This window comes from Leptonychotes weddellii, chromosome 9 (assembly GCF_054177405.1).
Source record: "Leptonychotes weddellii isolate Sample4059 chromosome 9, ASM5417740v2, whole genome shotgun sequence".
NCBI classification, from domain to species: Eukaryota; Metazoa; Chordata; class Mammalia; order Carnivora; family Phocidae; genus Leptonychotes; species Leptonychotes weddellii.
Genome location: NC_138377.1, coordinates 35,745,308 through 35,758,441, shown reverse-complemented (window position 1 = coordinate 35,758,441; position 13,134 = coordinate 35,745,308). Strand labels below are relative to the sequence as shown.

The following is a 13,134-nucleotide window of genomic DNA, read 5'->3' as shown; positions in this document are numbered from 1 at the left end:
AGAGGCCTCGGGCCCCGGGGGAGGGGGTCTGGCGGCTGCCTGGGTGCAACAGTGCGTTCAAGCCGCAGCCGCCAGGGGGCAACGAGGCCGCGACCGCGTCCGAGAGAGGTCGAAAGCACGGGGTCGGTCCTCCGGGTTCTGAGAACGGCGTCTTTGCTGGGAGTGGGGTGTGTATTCAAGACAAGTGGAAGCGCGGGGCGGGAGGAGCCGACGCCCTAGGGGGAGCTCCCGAGTCCGGGCTCGACAGACTGCCGGGTTTGGAGGAGCTCTCGATGGCCAGGGCTCCTTACGCTTACACACTCTGTCCAGCCCCCAGGGCCGGGGGCATAAGGGCCCCAGTCCCGGTTCCGATCCGGGATTCGGATGCTCCCTTCGGCCTCAGCCTGGGGCCCCGGCCGCGAGGGGGCTGCGGCGAGAGAAGCTGGGTAGGGCAGTGATGTCATCTGCGGCCGCCCCTCCCCCGCCTGCCGGCCCTCGCCGCAGTTCCTGCCCAACGACATCCGGGTCTCTCCAGCTGCTCCGCCGCGCCGCAGCTGTAGCGGCCGCCGAGCCCGCGGGGCGGGGCGGACAGAGGAGTCGGGGAGGGGCAGCACGGCGCCGTCGTGAGCGCGCCTGCGCGGGGACGCGCTCGAGGCGGCGGCGGCGGCGGCGCTAGGGGCGGGAGCGCGCCCGGGAGCGAGGGAGCAGTGGTCTCGGCGCCGGCCCGGCCCGCAGCTTCGGGTGTTCGGGCGGCTGCAGCGCCGGAACGGGTGGTTGGGGAGGGGGGTGGGGGGGCGCCAGGCAGGTGGGGCGCGAAAGCGATGAATCTTCGGATCTTCCTCCTCCTCCTCCGGGACCCGCTCTCCGCCTCCCGCTCCAACGCCCGGATGATCTGAGCCGCGAGGGCGCCGAGAGCGGGGGGCCCGGACGCAGCCCGGCTCCTCCCCTCCTCCGCCCCCTCCCCGGCCTGACCTGGCCGGCGGCCGCCGCGGTGACCCCCTTCCAGCCCCCTCCCCGGCCGCCGTCGCCACCGCTGCCTTGGCCAACCAGGGACCTGCCAGCCCGCGGCTGCTCCTGGTAAGCGCGACGCTCGGGCCGAAGGCGGGCGGGCGGGCGGGCGGGCGGGCGGCGCGGGCCTGCGCGGCGGCGGTGGCGGCCAGGCCTGGGCCTGGGGCCTGTAAACAAGCCGGGCGTCTGCCCGGGCGCTCCCGGGAGGAGACACGACAACTCCACCCCCTGGCCCGGCCTCCTCCCCGAAGCCGGGCGGCGGGCCGCAAGGGGTTAACGCTCAGCGAGGGCGGTGGCGGCGGCGCGGGGAGGGGGCGCGACCCTCCCGCCGCCGAGGCCCGGCGGGTGTTTGTGGCCGCGACGCGGGCGAGAGCCCCAGGCCAGCCTGGCCCGCGAACGGCGGGCGGAACTTTTCCGAAACGAAGAGTAGGGCGTCGCGGCGCCCCCACCCGCAGGGCCGCCCAGGGCTCCAACCCCTGGGAGGGAGGCCTGGAGAAAGGAGGGGGTAGGCTTCCTTTGGACCGCACTTAGCCTCGAGACACCAAATTCTGGAGGATTTGCTTCAGGTCTTAGAGGGGTCTGAGCTGAGAGTGAGGCTCCTTGAGAACTCAAGTCTGTGATGCCTCCAGTTCATTCATTACATCGAACAAATCCATTGAAGTAAATCACACTGATTTCTTGTACTTTTAACTGTAAATTGTGTGATAAAGTTCTTAATGTTAGAGTTTGGTGGTTGAGGTATGGTTCTGTTCTGCTTGTAGATTTAAATATTGAAACACAGCTGGCTGTGGAGAGCCTTCTACCAACCGCAGTTTAGATAACGTTTTGAAAATTTCATCACCTGAGGTATTTTTCCTTGTCTCTTCTCAAGCACCGCATGGTACTTACAATCCACAAAGGTCGTACTTAAGTTGTCCAAGCCAAGAAATGTATGCGCCGCCCCCATCCCTACCCCTGAATTTTCGGCAGATTGCATTAATGAGCGGAATGAATTTTAGTGATTTGTAGAGTGATGGGAGGTGTAAAAATCAGTGGGATATAGGTATTATTTTCTCAGAGTAGGTGATTTTGACATTATTGAAAGAAATTAAAAATTTTTTAAATTGTGAGGAAAAAGGCTTAATCTTTTCAAACTTGCGTATTGGGATTTTAAACACAACCAGTTTTTAGATGCAAAGAGCTCTGAAGAGTAAGGGGATTTATTTATTTAAACGGTACTCTGCTGAGCCTTAGGGGTTCCACAGCTCCCAGGAGTTCAGCAGGGCTTACTCCCCAATTCCTCTTTAACTGGAACAACTTCACTTTTATAACTTTTATATTTTTACATATTGGGCCTTTTACAAATATTGTATTTCTGTAACACTTTAGAAAACTGATTAGGGAGATAGTGACCCACCCCACTGCCAATTTTCTAATCATAGATGTTACCTTTGATTAAATGTTTCTTTGTCAGTAAATAATTTGAACCACAAAGTAGCATTCCTTGCCTGATGTTATAGTTCTGTTCTTATGTGTAACTCACATATATCTGAATAAACATTCAATCATGTAGGGATGATTACTTTTTAGCTGCAAGTTGGCGGCAGTGACACATTATTGAAAGTATAGTGAGAAGTGCACATGGAAGTTACTAAAGACATTTTTGATGTGATATCATCAAACATTTTTCATATTAGTGAAGTAATTTTATTATGGGAGAGGTATATAAGACCAGGAAGTTTGGCTAGCTACCTCAGTATATATTTGAGAAATAAAAGGGTTGAATGCCAGAGTCATTAAAATTTCTTTTTTAGGCGCACCTAGGTGGCTCATTTGGTTAAGCTTCCAACTCTTGCTCTCAGCTCAGGTCTTTTATTCCAGGGTCGTGAGTTCAAGCTCCACCTTGGGCGCTATGCTGGGCTTGGAGCCTACTTTAAAAAACATTTTTTTTCTTGGGGCGCCTGGGTGGCTCATTCGTTAAGCATCTGCCTTCGGCTCAGGTCATGATCCCGGGGTCCTGGGATCAAGCCCCGCGTGGGGCTCCCTGCTCGGCGGGAAGCCTGTTTCTCCCTCTTCCACTCCCCCTGCTTGTGTTCCCTCTCTCGCTGTGTCTCTGTCAAATAAATAAATAAAATCTTTTAAAAAAAAATTTTTTTTTCTTTTTTGGTGGAAATTTACATAAATTTCTTTAAACATTCTTTTTTTTTTAAACACAAGTTGTATGTTTTCATATTTCAGTTTGAAAGGCTGGAATGATGACCATAATTACAGTATAACCTGTTGAAGGGAACACTGTACTAGGAGATAAGAATTGTTTAGTCATGACTGTGCTCCAAAATGTCTGTGTCCATGGACAAGTCCTTTAACCTTTTGAGTCTCAGTTTACAAATCAGTAAAGCCAAAGTGGTAAACTGTATTATCAAATGCATGGCCAGTTGTTAAATTTTTTTATTCTGCTAACATTGTCTATTCAAAATGCCTTGACCAAGTGCCTGGTATCTGCCAGGCACTTAGATGTTTCAGTATTCTATTTTTTTTTTTTTAAGATTATTTATTTATTTATTTATTTGACAGAGAGATAGAGAGCACAAGTGGGCAGAGAGGCAGGCAGAGGGAGAGGGAGAAGCAGGCTCCCTGCCGAGCAGGGAGCCTGATGCGGGGCTCTATCCCAGGAGACTGGGATCATGACCTGAGCCGAAGGCAGCCGCTTAACCAACTGAGCCACCCAGGTGCCCCAGATGTTTCAGTATTCTAAATCTGCATGTTATTTAAAAATAAGTGTCTTCCATAAAAGAATTTTAAGTTGGTGGTTGATGTTTAGGGGTGATATTCTTGTAGGCAGGCTTTATTGATTTTTCTGTTGGGATTGGGAAGTCTAGAAAAACTCTTGGGAGGAAGAAGGGTGGGGATTCCACAAGAGAATGGGTGGTTGAGACTGCAGGTTTGAACAAGCACAGGACCCTTGGTAGTTTGATGTGAAGGGCATTATAAGAACACATTTTGAAGATGTTTCTGTGAGTTCAAGCTGGGTCTTCCTTATCTTGACTTGTTAATACACCTTTGTCTGAAAATTTGTTTCCTAATACCTAATTTTTTTTAAGATTTGATTTATTTTTAGAGAACGAGAGCACAAGCAGAGGGGAGGGGAGGAGCACAGGGAGAGGGAGAAGCAGACTCCCCGCTGAGCAGGGAACCCACCGTGGGACTCAGTCCCAGGACCCCGGATCATGACCCGAGCCAAAGGCAGACTCCCAACCAACTGAGCCACCCAGGTGCCCCTAGTACCTACTTTTTTTCAAAGGAATCTATAGCAACGTTGTGTTGTCACATGGTAAACATTGCTAAGCAGTTACCAAAAACTTACTGAATTTGTTCAGATTATACTTAGACTATTTATTATAGTAGCTAATAAAATGTGTAGCCAATTCTGGCTTAGCTGTGAATGCTTATTTATTTAATAATTTAAAACTAAAGACTGACATATGTCCACAGGAAGCTTGTTGTCCCTGTAATGCACACCCATAAGAGCTGGATTGATTTCTTAAGGTGGAAGTCCATGATCATGTAGATATAATTATAGGGTGATATTTTGATGATCGACCCCACCCCCCCATGATTATCTAACTTTTGCCTGGGCACCTGACTCTTGAGTGGTACTGATTACTTTCCATCCTTAGATCAGAGGAGGAGGCAGCCATGTAAGAAAGTCGGCTCAAGTGGAGTCCTGTAAGAGTTAAGCAAGAAGATGAAATAAGGTGTGGCCCTGTGAAATGTGTGGACCTTGGGTGAGGGGAAGGTGTGAGGCAACTAGGTAAAAGTTTGTATCTTCCTGTACCTTAGGTAGTAACTTTATGCCAGAATGTGTTCTGTCTTTCATTTCAAATACTGTCGGTGACAAATTTTTAAAATTCAGTTGCTTCATTTATTATTGCACTATTAGCCAAGAAATTCTCTGAATTTCTACCTGGGATTATTAACCACCCTTATATGAAAGGAGCTTGGGTTAAATTACATAAAAATCAAAAGGTTGATTATATTCTTCTTTTGCTCTTTTTAATGTCGAATGTACAAGTAACAATTTTATATTTTACTGAGTCTCCAGAATAGATTCTTTGATGATTTTGACCTTTGCATGTCCTAGCTATCTATGTACTACCTAGATAATCTCTTTACCTAGCTTTTCTTTTGCTGAGACAGGTAGGAGGAGCTAGAGAAAGGAAACGATTAAGAGAGGTGAACTTCTGTATACCTTTATCTAAAATGTAATAGACTAGAATTTTTTTAAGAAACTGAGAGAAGAGTACTAGATGTTAATGTGTATTAATAGACTACTGATACTATGTTTATGAAATTAGAGGTGTCTTAAACATTCCTTGAATAAATGTGTGATAAAGGAGGGAGCTTGAGTTTATAATTTTTAATATGTTTATTTGGAATCCATTGATCAAGTTTATGTAGTATTCATATTTAGGATCTGGATTGAAAGTCATTAGAGTTTTTGTAGCTGATATGATTTGAATTAAAATCCTATGAGAACAAACTACTTCTAGATACAGAATAAAGAAATAATAAAAGCCAGAGTGTATTGACCATTTGTCAGGCTTTAATTTTCCCCACAACCCTCTAAAGTATGGGATGTTATTTCTGTTTTACAAATGAAGAAACATAGATTCAGAGAATCTAAGTAACATACCACAATCAGAGCTGTGTAGTTATAAAGTTATTTTCAAAATATTCCTGATTGAATTTTTCCCAACTAGATGAGCCTTCTTGTTCCTAGAAATCAAAAATTGAGAAGCTGAATGTTAACACTATGATTCAGATTCCTAGAATTAAAAGACACCTTATAAATTTATGTATAAATTAAGTCTTCCAATACAGGAGTCTCTTCTGAAACCTTCAGAAAAGATTTAAGAAGTTAGGTTCATTTTCTCATTCTCTTAAGTTTCCGAAGTCAACAGAGCTAAACAATTTTATGTCTTCAACTATCATTGTTTAGATTGAGGAATGGAATCAATATTAAATTCTCAAATGGTTGATATCCTTAATGAAGGACTAAGGGAAATGTTTCTAAGTACATACATTAAAGACTTTAGAGAGGAGGTGATGGTAAAATTTTCTAGTGGGGTGATTTGGGGCAAGCTCCTTGATTTCTCTAAGCCTCAGTTTTCTTACCTGTCTTATGGGAAAGCCTTTCTCATAAGGTGTTCTTTTTTTTTTTTAAGATTTTACTTATTTATTGGAAACAGAGAGAGAGCATGAGAGGGGGGAGGATCAGAGGGAGAAGCAGACTCCCCGCAGGGAGCCCAATGTAGGACTCGATCCTGGGACTCCAGGATCATGACCTGAGCCGACAACCAACTGAGCCACCCAGGTGCCCCTCATAAGGTATTCTTGAAGATTAAGTGAGATGATTGTGTAAAATACTTGACGTTTTCTACCATGAAGAAAGTACTAAATAAACAGTAGTTGCTATTGAGTTTGTGAAATCTTGAGATACAGGAATAGAGATTTACTGAGTGTGAGTCTTTGAGTACAGTTTTAGCAGTGAGCCTGGAAACCATACTGTAAGAGATTGAGTAGAGACTTCAGAAGAAGTTATAAAGATTGTGGGCATCTAGAATTTATATATAAAAGTTAAATGTTAAGAGGTAATGGAAGAAAAAGTTGAGTATGAGTAGATTTATTTGAGTATATGAAGCTGGAGAGGTCATGCATTTGGAGTTAATGGTTAGGTGGGAATAGATGGTTAAATAGAGGATAATGAGTAAGAGTAATAGCAAAGGTGAATGTTCAGAGTAGAATGATCAGTAAGTGAAGAAAAACAAGGGTTGGTATTTTGAAGAAAAGTTACAGTTTATGATTAGACATGGGCAAGAAGATACTGCTATGGAAAAAAATGCAAGAGAGAGTAAGAAAACTAAATTCTAATTAATTCAGTTCTTGTAAAAAAAAATAGTCTTTATAGAAAAGGTATTAAGGCTTTACAGGTGGGTCCTGTGTTATTTAAGGTTGAAAAATTGTATTAGAATAGTACAGATCTTAATTACTTCATACCCAAACCGTGCTTTTAGCACTCCAGCTGGTCTTTCCCACTTTCATTTTGTGCTGCATCTCCCTTCTCCATTCTATAAACCATCACAAACTTTTTCTAAAAAACTATTTGTATCATATTATTTCTGTGCTTGATATACTTTGTGATTCGTTTTCATCTAGGATAAAGTTTAGAATTCTTTGCTGGGCTTTTGACACTTTCCGTAATTGAACTTGAGGATTGATCTGTTTCTTTCTCTCTCTTTTTTTTTTAAAGATTTATTTATTTATTTTGGAGAGAGAGTGGGAGGAGAGTGAGTGGGGGGAGGGGCAGCGGGAGAGAATTTCAAGCAGACTCCCCACTGAGGGGGGAGCTAGACGTGGGACTCGGTCATGAGATTGTGACCTGAACCAAAATCACAAGTCAGATGCTTAGCCAACCGAGCCACCCAGGCGTCCCAGGATTGATCTGTTTCAGCCAAACCAGTACACTTGCCATCTCTGGAACACACCCTATCCTTTTATCTCAGTGGATTCTTGTTCATGCTAATTGGTAGGTTGGATTCTTGCCCTTCTTTTTCCCCTCTATCAAAGCTCATTTCTTTTTCTTTTTCTTTTTTTAAGATTTTATTTATTTATTTGACAGAGCGAGACACAGCGAGAGAGGGAACACAAGCAGGGGTAGTAGGAGAGGGAGAAGCAGGCTTCCCGCGGAGGAGGGAGCCCGATGCGGAGCTCGATCATGAAGCTCATTTCTAATATTTCATCTTTCACAAAGCCTTCTCTGATCACAGTGTTTCATCTCTCATTTCTCTGTACTTTTACAGCAGTATCTATTGTATTATTTGTTAGGCTTTAGTTGTATACTTTATTACTAGGTATTTGTGTTCTAATTATAACTGTGTGTTCAATTTAATTATAAAACTGGGAAGGGGAAAATACAATAACTTTTTATTATCCCAAAGCTTACCACAATGCCTTGTGGATAGTAGATATTCAGATATTTTGTAAATATTAGGCAAAATCTACCTGAGAGTGGAAGTGATTGCTATAGGAGGTGGTGGAAACAGTTCAGAGCTTTCGGGTAGCAGACATTTCTGACTTTTCTTCCTATATATTATTTTGGCTGAACCTGGGTATTTAAGTGTGAAGATTATACATATCAGAAATGTGGCAGAGTTCTTATGTTGGTATAGATAATTAGGTTGATTGATTCTAGACCTAAAGGTTTCATTTTAACTTCCAGTGTTTTCACTTTGAGGGTTAATAGGACATTCATAGTCATGCGTCTCTTTCCAGAGTTATATTTGCAGATACTACAAACTAGGCAACCTTTTAAATGGGAGTTGTGGAGTCACAGTAATTAGATGACGTATTAGTTAAAGAAGGGAGATAACTTTGAACTGATTTAATTTGAACCAAAACCATAATACATGAATAGTCTATGTTCATATAAACCTTAAAGCTAAATTTTAAACCATATCAAACTGTTAAACTCTTTCCAGTATTTGGAAAATGCATAGTAAAATTTCCTTTATTGAATTTTTAAATGGATAATTTTATATAGGCAGTCTGGTTGCTAAGACCCATTTATTGGAGTATGATACTAACGAGACCAGAATGATCAATTTGATTCTTGTGCGACTTTTAAGTTTTTCTAGCTTTAACATTAGCTACTAACAATGATAGCTAACATTATTGAGCAGTAGGCCAGGCATTATCATAGAAAAATTTTGATTACTGTCTCATTAAATCTTCCTATCTCTGTATATGACATAGATATTATTATTACTTGTATCTTAACAGATGAGGAATTGAGACAAAGGTTAAGTTACTTGTCCAAAGTTTCACAGCCGGTAATAGAAGCTAAACACATGTCCTTGGATTTTTCATAGTTATTGTATATGTGGATCACAGCAGTTTTATTCCTCTTGCTAAAAGAAACTGTTGGCAGTTGTGATGGCTTAGAAAATCTTTGGTTATGAAGGGTATGACTACATTTCCGTTGTACCCAATGAGTGAATCTTGTGACTGAGTTGGGATCCTAGGTGGAAGGGTATACTAAATTTGAAAAGTGTAGTGTCATGTGTTAATGTCAATTCACTTTAGAACTTTTTACCAAGAACTATTAAATTTTGTAATATAAGAAAGATATAGGCATAATACAACTAGTACCACAAGCCATACGCAGGTTTGCCTTAGGGCTTATTCATTACTTTGCAACCCACTGACAGATGCTTTCATCAGGCCTTTATTCAAATTAAATTCTTAGTGAATTTAGGAAGATGGTCTTAAACACAAGCTACCCCATTGGGCTTAAAATAGAAGTTATACTATAAATGGAATAGTTCAATATTAAGATTTATTAAAAATAAATTCCTTGAAAGCAGGGACAGGGTTTTGTTTTAAGTAGATCTCAATATGTGATTGTTTAATCTTTATAGTCTCCTTGCTTATTTTCTGATGAACACATGACAGAGAAAATTGAATGTGAACCAGAAGTATAGCAAATTATGAGAGCATAGATCATGTATAATGCATTTTATATTTAGGCTAGTTCTTTTTACTCATCTGTGATATGACCATTCAGGCAGGGATGTAGATAAATGGTTTTTTTGTGTGTGTATTTTGTTTTGAACCAGGCTATATATGTAGCTTAGATATTTTATTTCAAGAATATGTTATTCAGTGGGGCACCTGGGTGGTTGTCAGTTCAGCATCTGCCTTCAGCTCTGGTCATGATCCCAGAGTCCCGGGATCAGGCCCTGCATTGGGCTCTCTGCTCAGCAGAGAGCTTGCTTCTCCCTCTGCTCCTCACACTGCTCTGCTCTCTCTCTCTCAAATAAATAAATAAAATCTTTAAAAAAAATGTTATTCAAGAACTATTGTGCTATTTCTAAGAATGTAATTCATTACTGATTTTGAATAAATGCCTTGGCTTTTTTTTTTTTTTTTTGTCACTTCTACTTTTCTTTAGCATGAGTGGTAGAAAATTGCATCTAATTTGATATTACGTCTGTAGGAGATGCAGCTTGCTTACTTACCTTTGTTACCAAATTTCAGAAATGAAAATATTAATGATAAGGATAAGCAAGGAGTGGCTAGCTATATATTGCTTTTTTGATTTTGTTTTACAAACAGAATTACAAAACTTACCAGGCTTTAGAAAAACATCTCTGCAGTATGCCATCATGCTTCAGAATGTAAATAGATGATAAATAAAATTTTTACTTTTCATAAAGCAGTGGATTATTATCCTTGCTGAGAATCTTTAAGGCTGTTTTGGATGTTAGGGGCTGATCTTAGAAGTGGCAGTTTTTGTTCTGCTGTAACCCACAGCTTAACCCTGAATTACTCCATATCTGTCATCTTCATTTTTCTCTGTGTAAATGCTTCCTGATAGTATAAGCAAGTACTTCAACAACTAGTCAGCCATCTAGTATGATCTTGTACTAGTTTGCTACAGTCAGTAGAATGAGGAGCTCCTTAAGTGCATATGGGATAAATTCATTTTATATACAGTAAAACTCCCAGACTAAGTTAAAGATATTTTTGTCTAAAATACATTGAAAGTGGGTTTCCTAGCTCTCAGAAATTATTCCTTTGTGTCTAAATTACCTTATACTTTGCTTCTCATATAGAAAACACTTTAAAAAATTTACCCATTCATGACTATTGATTGAATGATCAGATGAATAAATAAATAGCTCAGGGAAAGAGAATGTATAGGCTCTAACTTCTAGTCAAAACTACATCTTTCTCTTTTGTCCCTTCCATTTTTCAGTAATGAGAGTGTCAACTAATAATGTCAAGAAACTTTTTTTTTTAAAGATTTTATTTATTTATTTGACAGAGAGACACAGCAAGAGAGGGAGCACAAGCAGGGGGAGTGGGAGAGGGAGAAGCAGGCTTCCCGCTGAGCAGGGAGCCCGATGTTGGGCTCCATCCCAGGACCCCGGGACCACGACCTGAGCCGAAGGCAGACATTTAACAACTGAGCCACCCAGGTGCCCCTGATGTCAAGAAACTTTTAAAAGTCATTAATGAACACAATCTGAAAATCAAATTCTTAATTGCTAAGCTGCACATTTGCTTTAGAGTCCAATATTTTCTTATTAGAAATCAATTCTATTTCTGTAGAGGTTTTAAAAATTAGAACTATGCATTCTATAGAATAAGAAAATGGAAATGGTAGGATACAGTTTGTTTGCAAGTCCTCTTCTATGGGAATACCTTTTCCTGGGTAGAAAAGAATTCCTGAGGCTGTTGACAAGAGAGAAGTCATGATGATGGCTATCATTCCCTTGTCCTACATATTAAACAAGTGTCTCACGATATGCAAAGTATTATGAATAGAAAAGACATGATCCCTTCCCTCATGAATCTGAAAATCTAAAATGAGAAGAATTCACAGGGTCTTATATACTATGATAAGGGTGAAATACAGGATTCTGTGAGCTTATGACTAATGGTAGATCTATTTCCTGAGACAGGGAACTGGGTAGGAGAAGTGGCAGGGAATTGAGAAATTCATTTTAGGTCATGTCATTTGAGGTGTGGCTAATCAAGTACAGGAGGTAGTTAGATATATATATATTTTAAGCTAATAGAAAGATGGAATTTTTCACTTAAAAAAAAAACTTTTTTTCTCTTACTTTCCCAACACCCTTTTCCATACACTCAAAGCATCTCATCAAAACTTATGGACTCAGTGAATGAATCTGTTTTTGAAAAATGTTAGATTGTATGGACAGAAGTCTTTCTCTTAGAGGCAAATACTTTTTGATTCTTTTTTCTAGCAGTGGCATTTCATACTTAAAATTGCTACATATTTTGTTTGTGAATAAACCTTTTATCATCTTAAATATTTAATAAGTTTTATTTTCCCCTTCTTTCAGGTTACCAGCATACATTTTTAAATGTACTGTCACACAGGGGGTTTTGTTTGTTTTAAGCAAAAGAAAAAAGAATGGGTTGGTTGGCTAAGGGAGTCAGTTATTATTTTCTAGGTCAGTCTGAGTCTGAATCCTCAAATATGCAAGGTTTAAAAAATAGCAAACTGGAAATTGAATCCATTTCTGTAGACAAGTTATTCAAAACCAAGAAATTTGAAATAGTTAACAGATGAGGCAAATTGAGATTGTGAATACTATAGAACATTCTTAGAAAACTTTAAAAACTAAATAGCTCTGTGCTTTCCACATCTTTTCAATGTTTTTGCTCATACTGTAGTTGAAATAGGTCAGTATCCAATTTTTATAGTCACTAGAACCCACCAACTAAATTGAGCTTAGATATTTTTCAGGCAATTATGTCCTTCTAAAGTTTACTTTTAAAAATTGCTCAATACGTACCTTTGTAGAAACTTGAGACTACCTTATGGAGCTTGTAATTAATATCACAGTACATGTCTAGAAGATACTGATATATTAAACATGAAGGAAACATCAAAAGTGGCAAGCTCTGTCTACACTTACTATGTGAGATTGAGACTGCTGCTCATACCTGCACAAGGTGACTATGGTTTCTGGAGTTGTAAGTTTTTACCTAATTCAGCAATGACTATTTTTGAGTGATATTTGGTAGAAAAAAATGACTTACGTCATGGACTTCATGGAAATACTATTTAGCATAGAAGAACTGTATCTGACTTATTTTGGTTGGTTTGCTTGGTCACTTTTGGTTTGCTTTTTGAAATTTCATTTTTAAGGTTTTAATTTAGAGCATTTAAATTTAGGTATTATTTAACTCAGTAACAGTCTTTTGCATTATAATTCATTTGGATGGAATTTAGTTATTTGGAAGAAATATTCAAAGAGTGAAATCAGTGTTTAGTTGAAGCTATAAGATGAAGAAATATTGGGCAGCTGGGGAAGTTTCAAAGCTAATCTTTGAAAAAATTTAATACAGTATTTTACATGTTACTCCATATAATCTATAGTCATCTTTTAAAATCTTTTTATGCAAAATAAAATATAGAGAAAACCATAGCAGTCTTTTTAAATGACTTTATTGAGACATAGCTCACATAGCATAAAATTCACCCATTTAAAGTTGCAGCTCAGTAGTTTTTAGTGTATTCACAGAATTGTGCAACCATTAACCACAATTTAATTTTAGAACATTTACATCACC

General features: G+C 40.4%; 1 protein-coding gene across 1 annotated transcript in view; it reads left to right on the top strand.

The window, feature by feature from the left end:
- The first annotated feature begins 826 nt into the window (after positions 1 to 826).
- The window catches only part of PPM1A (protein phosphatase, Mg2+/Mn2+ dependent 1A), a 45,894-nt gene continuing 33,586 nt past the window's right edge, over positions 827 to 13,134 (top strand). The window contains exon 1 of the mRNA XM_081830439.1: positions 827 to 1,056. The gene's annotated coding sequence lies outside the window, so the exon portion shown is untranslated. The remainder of the gene's footprint in view (positions 1,057 to 13,134) is intronic.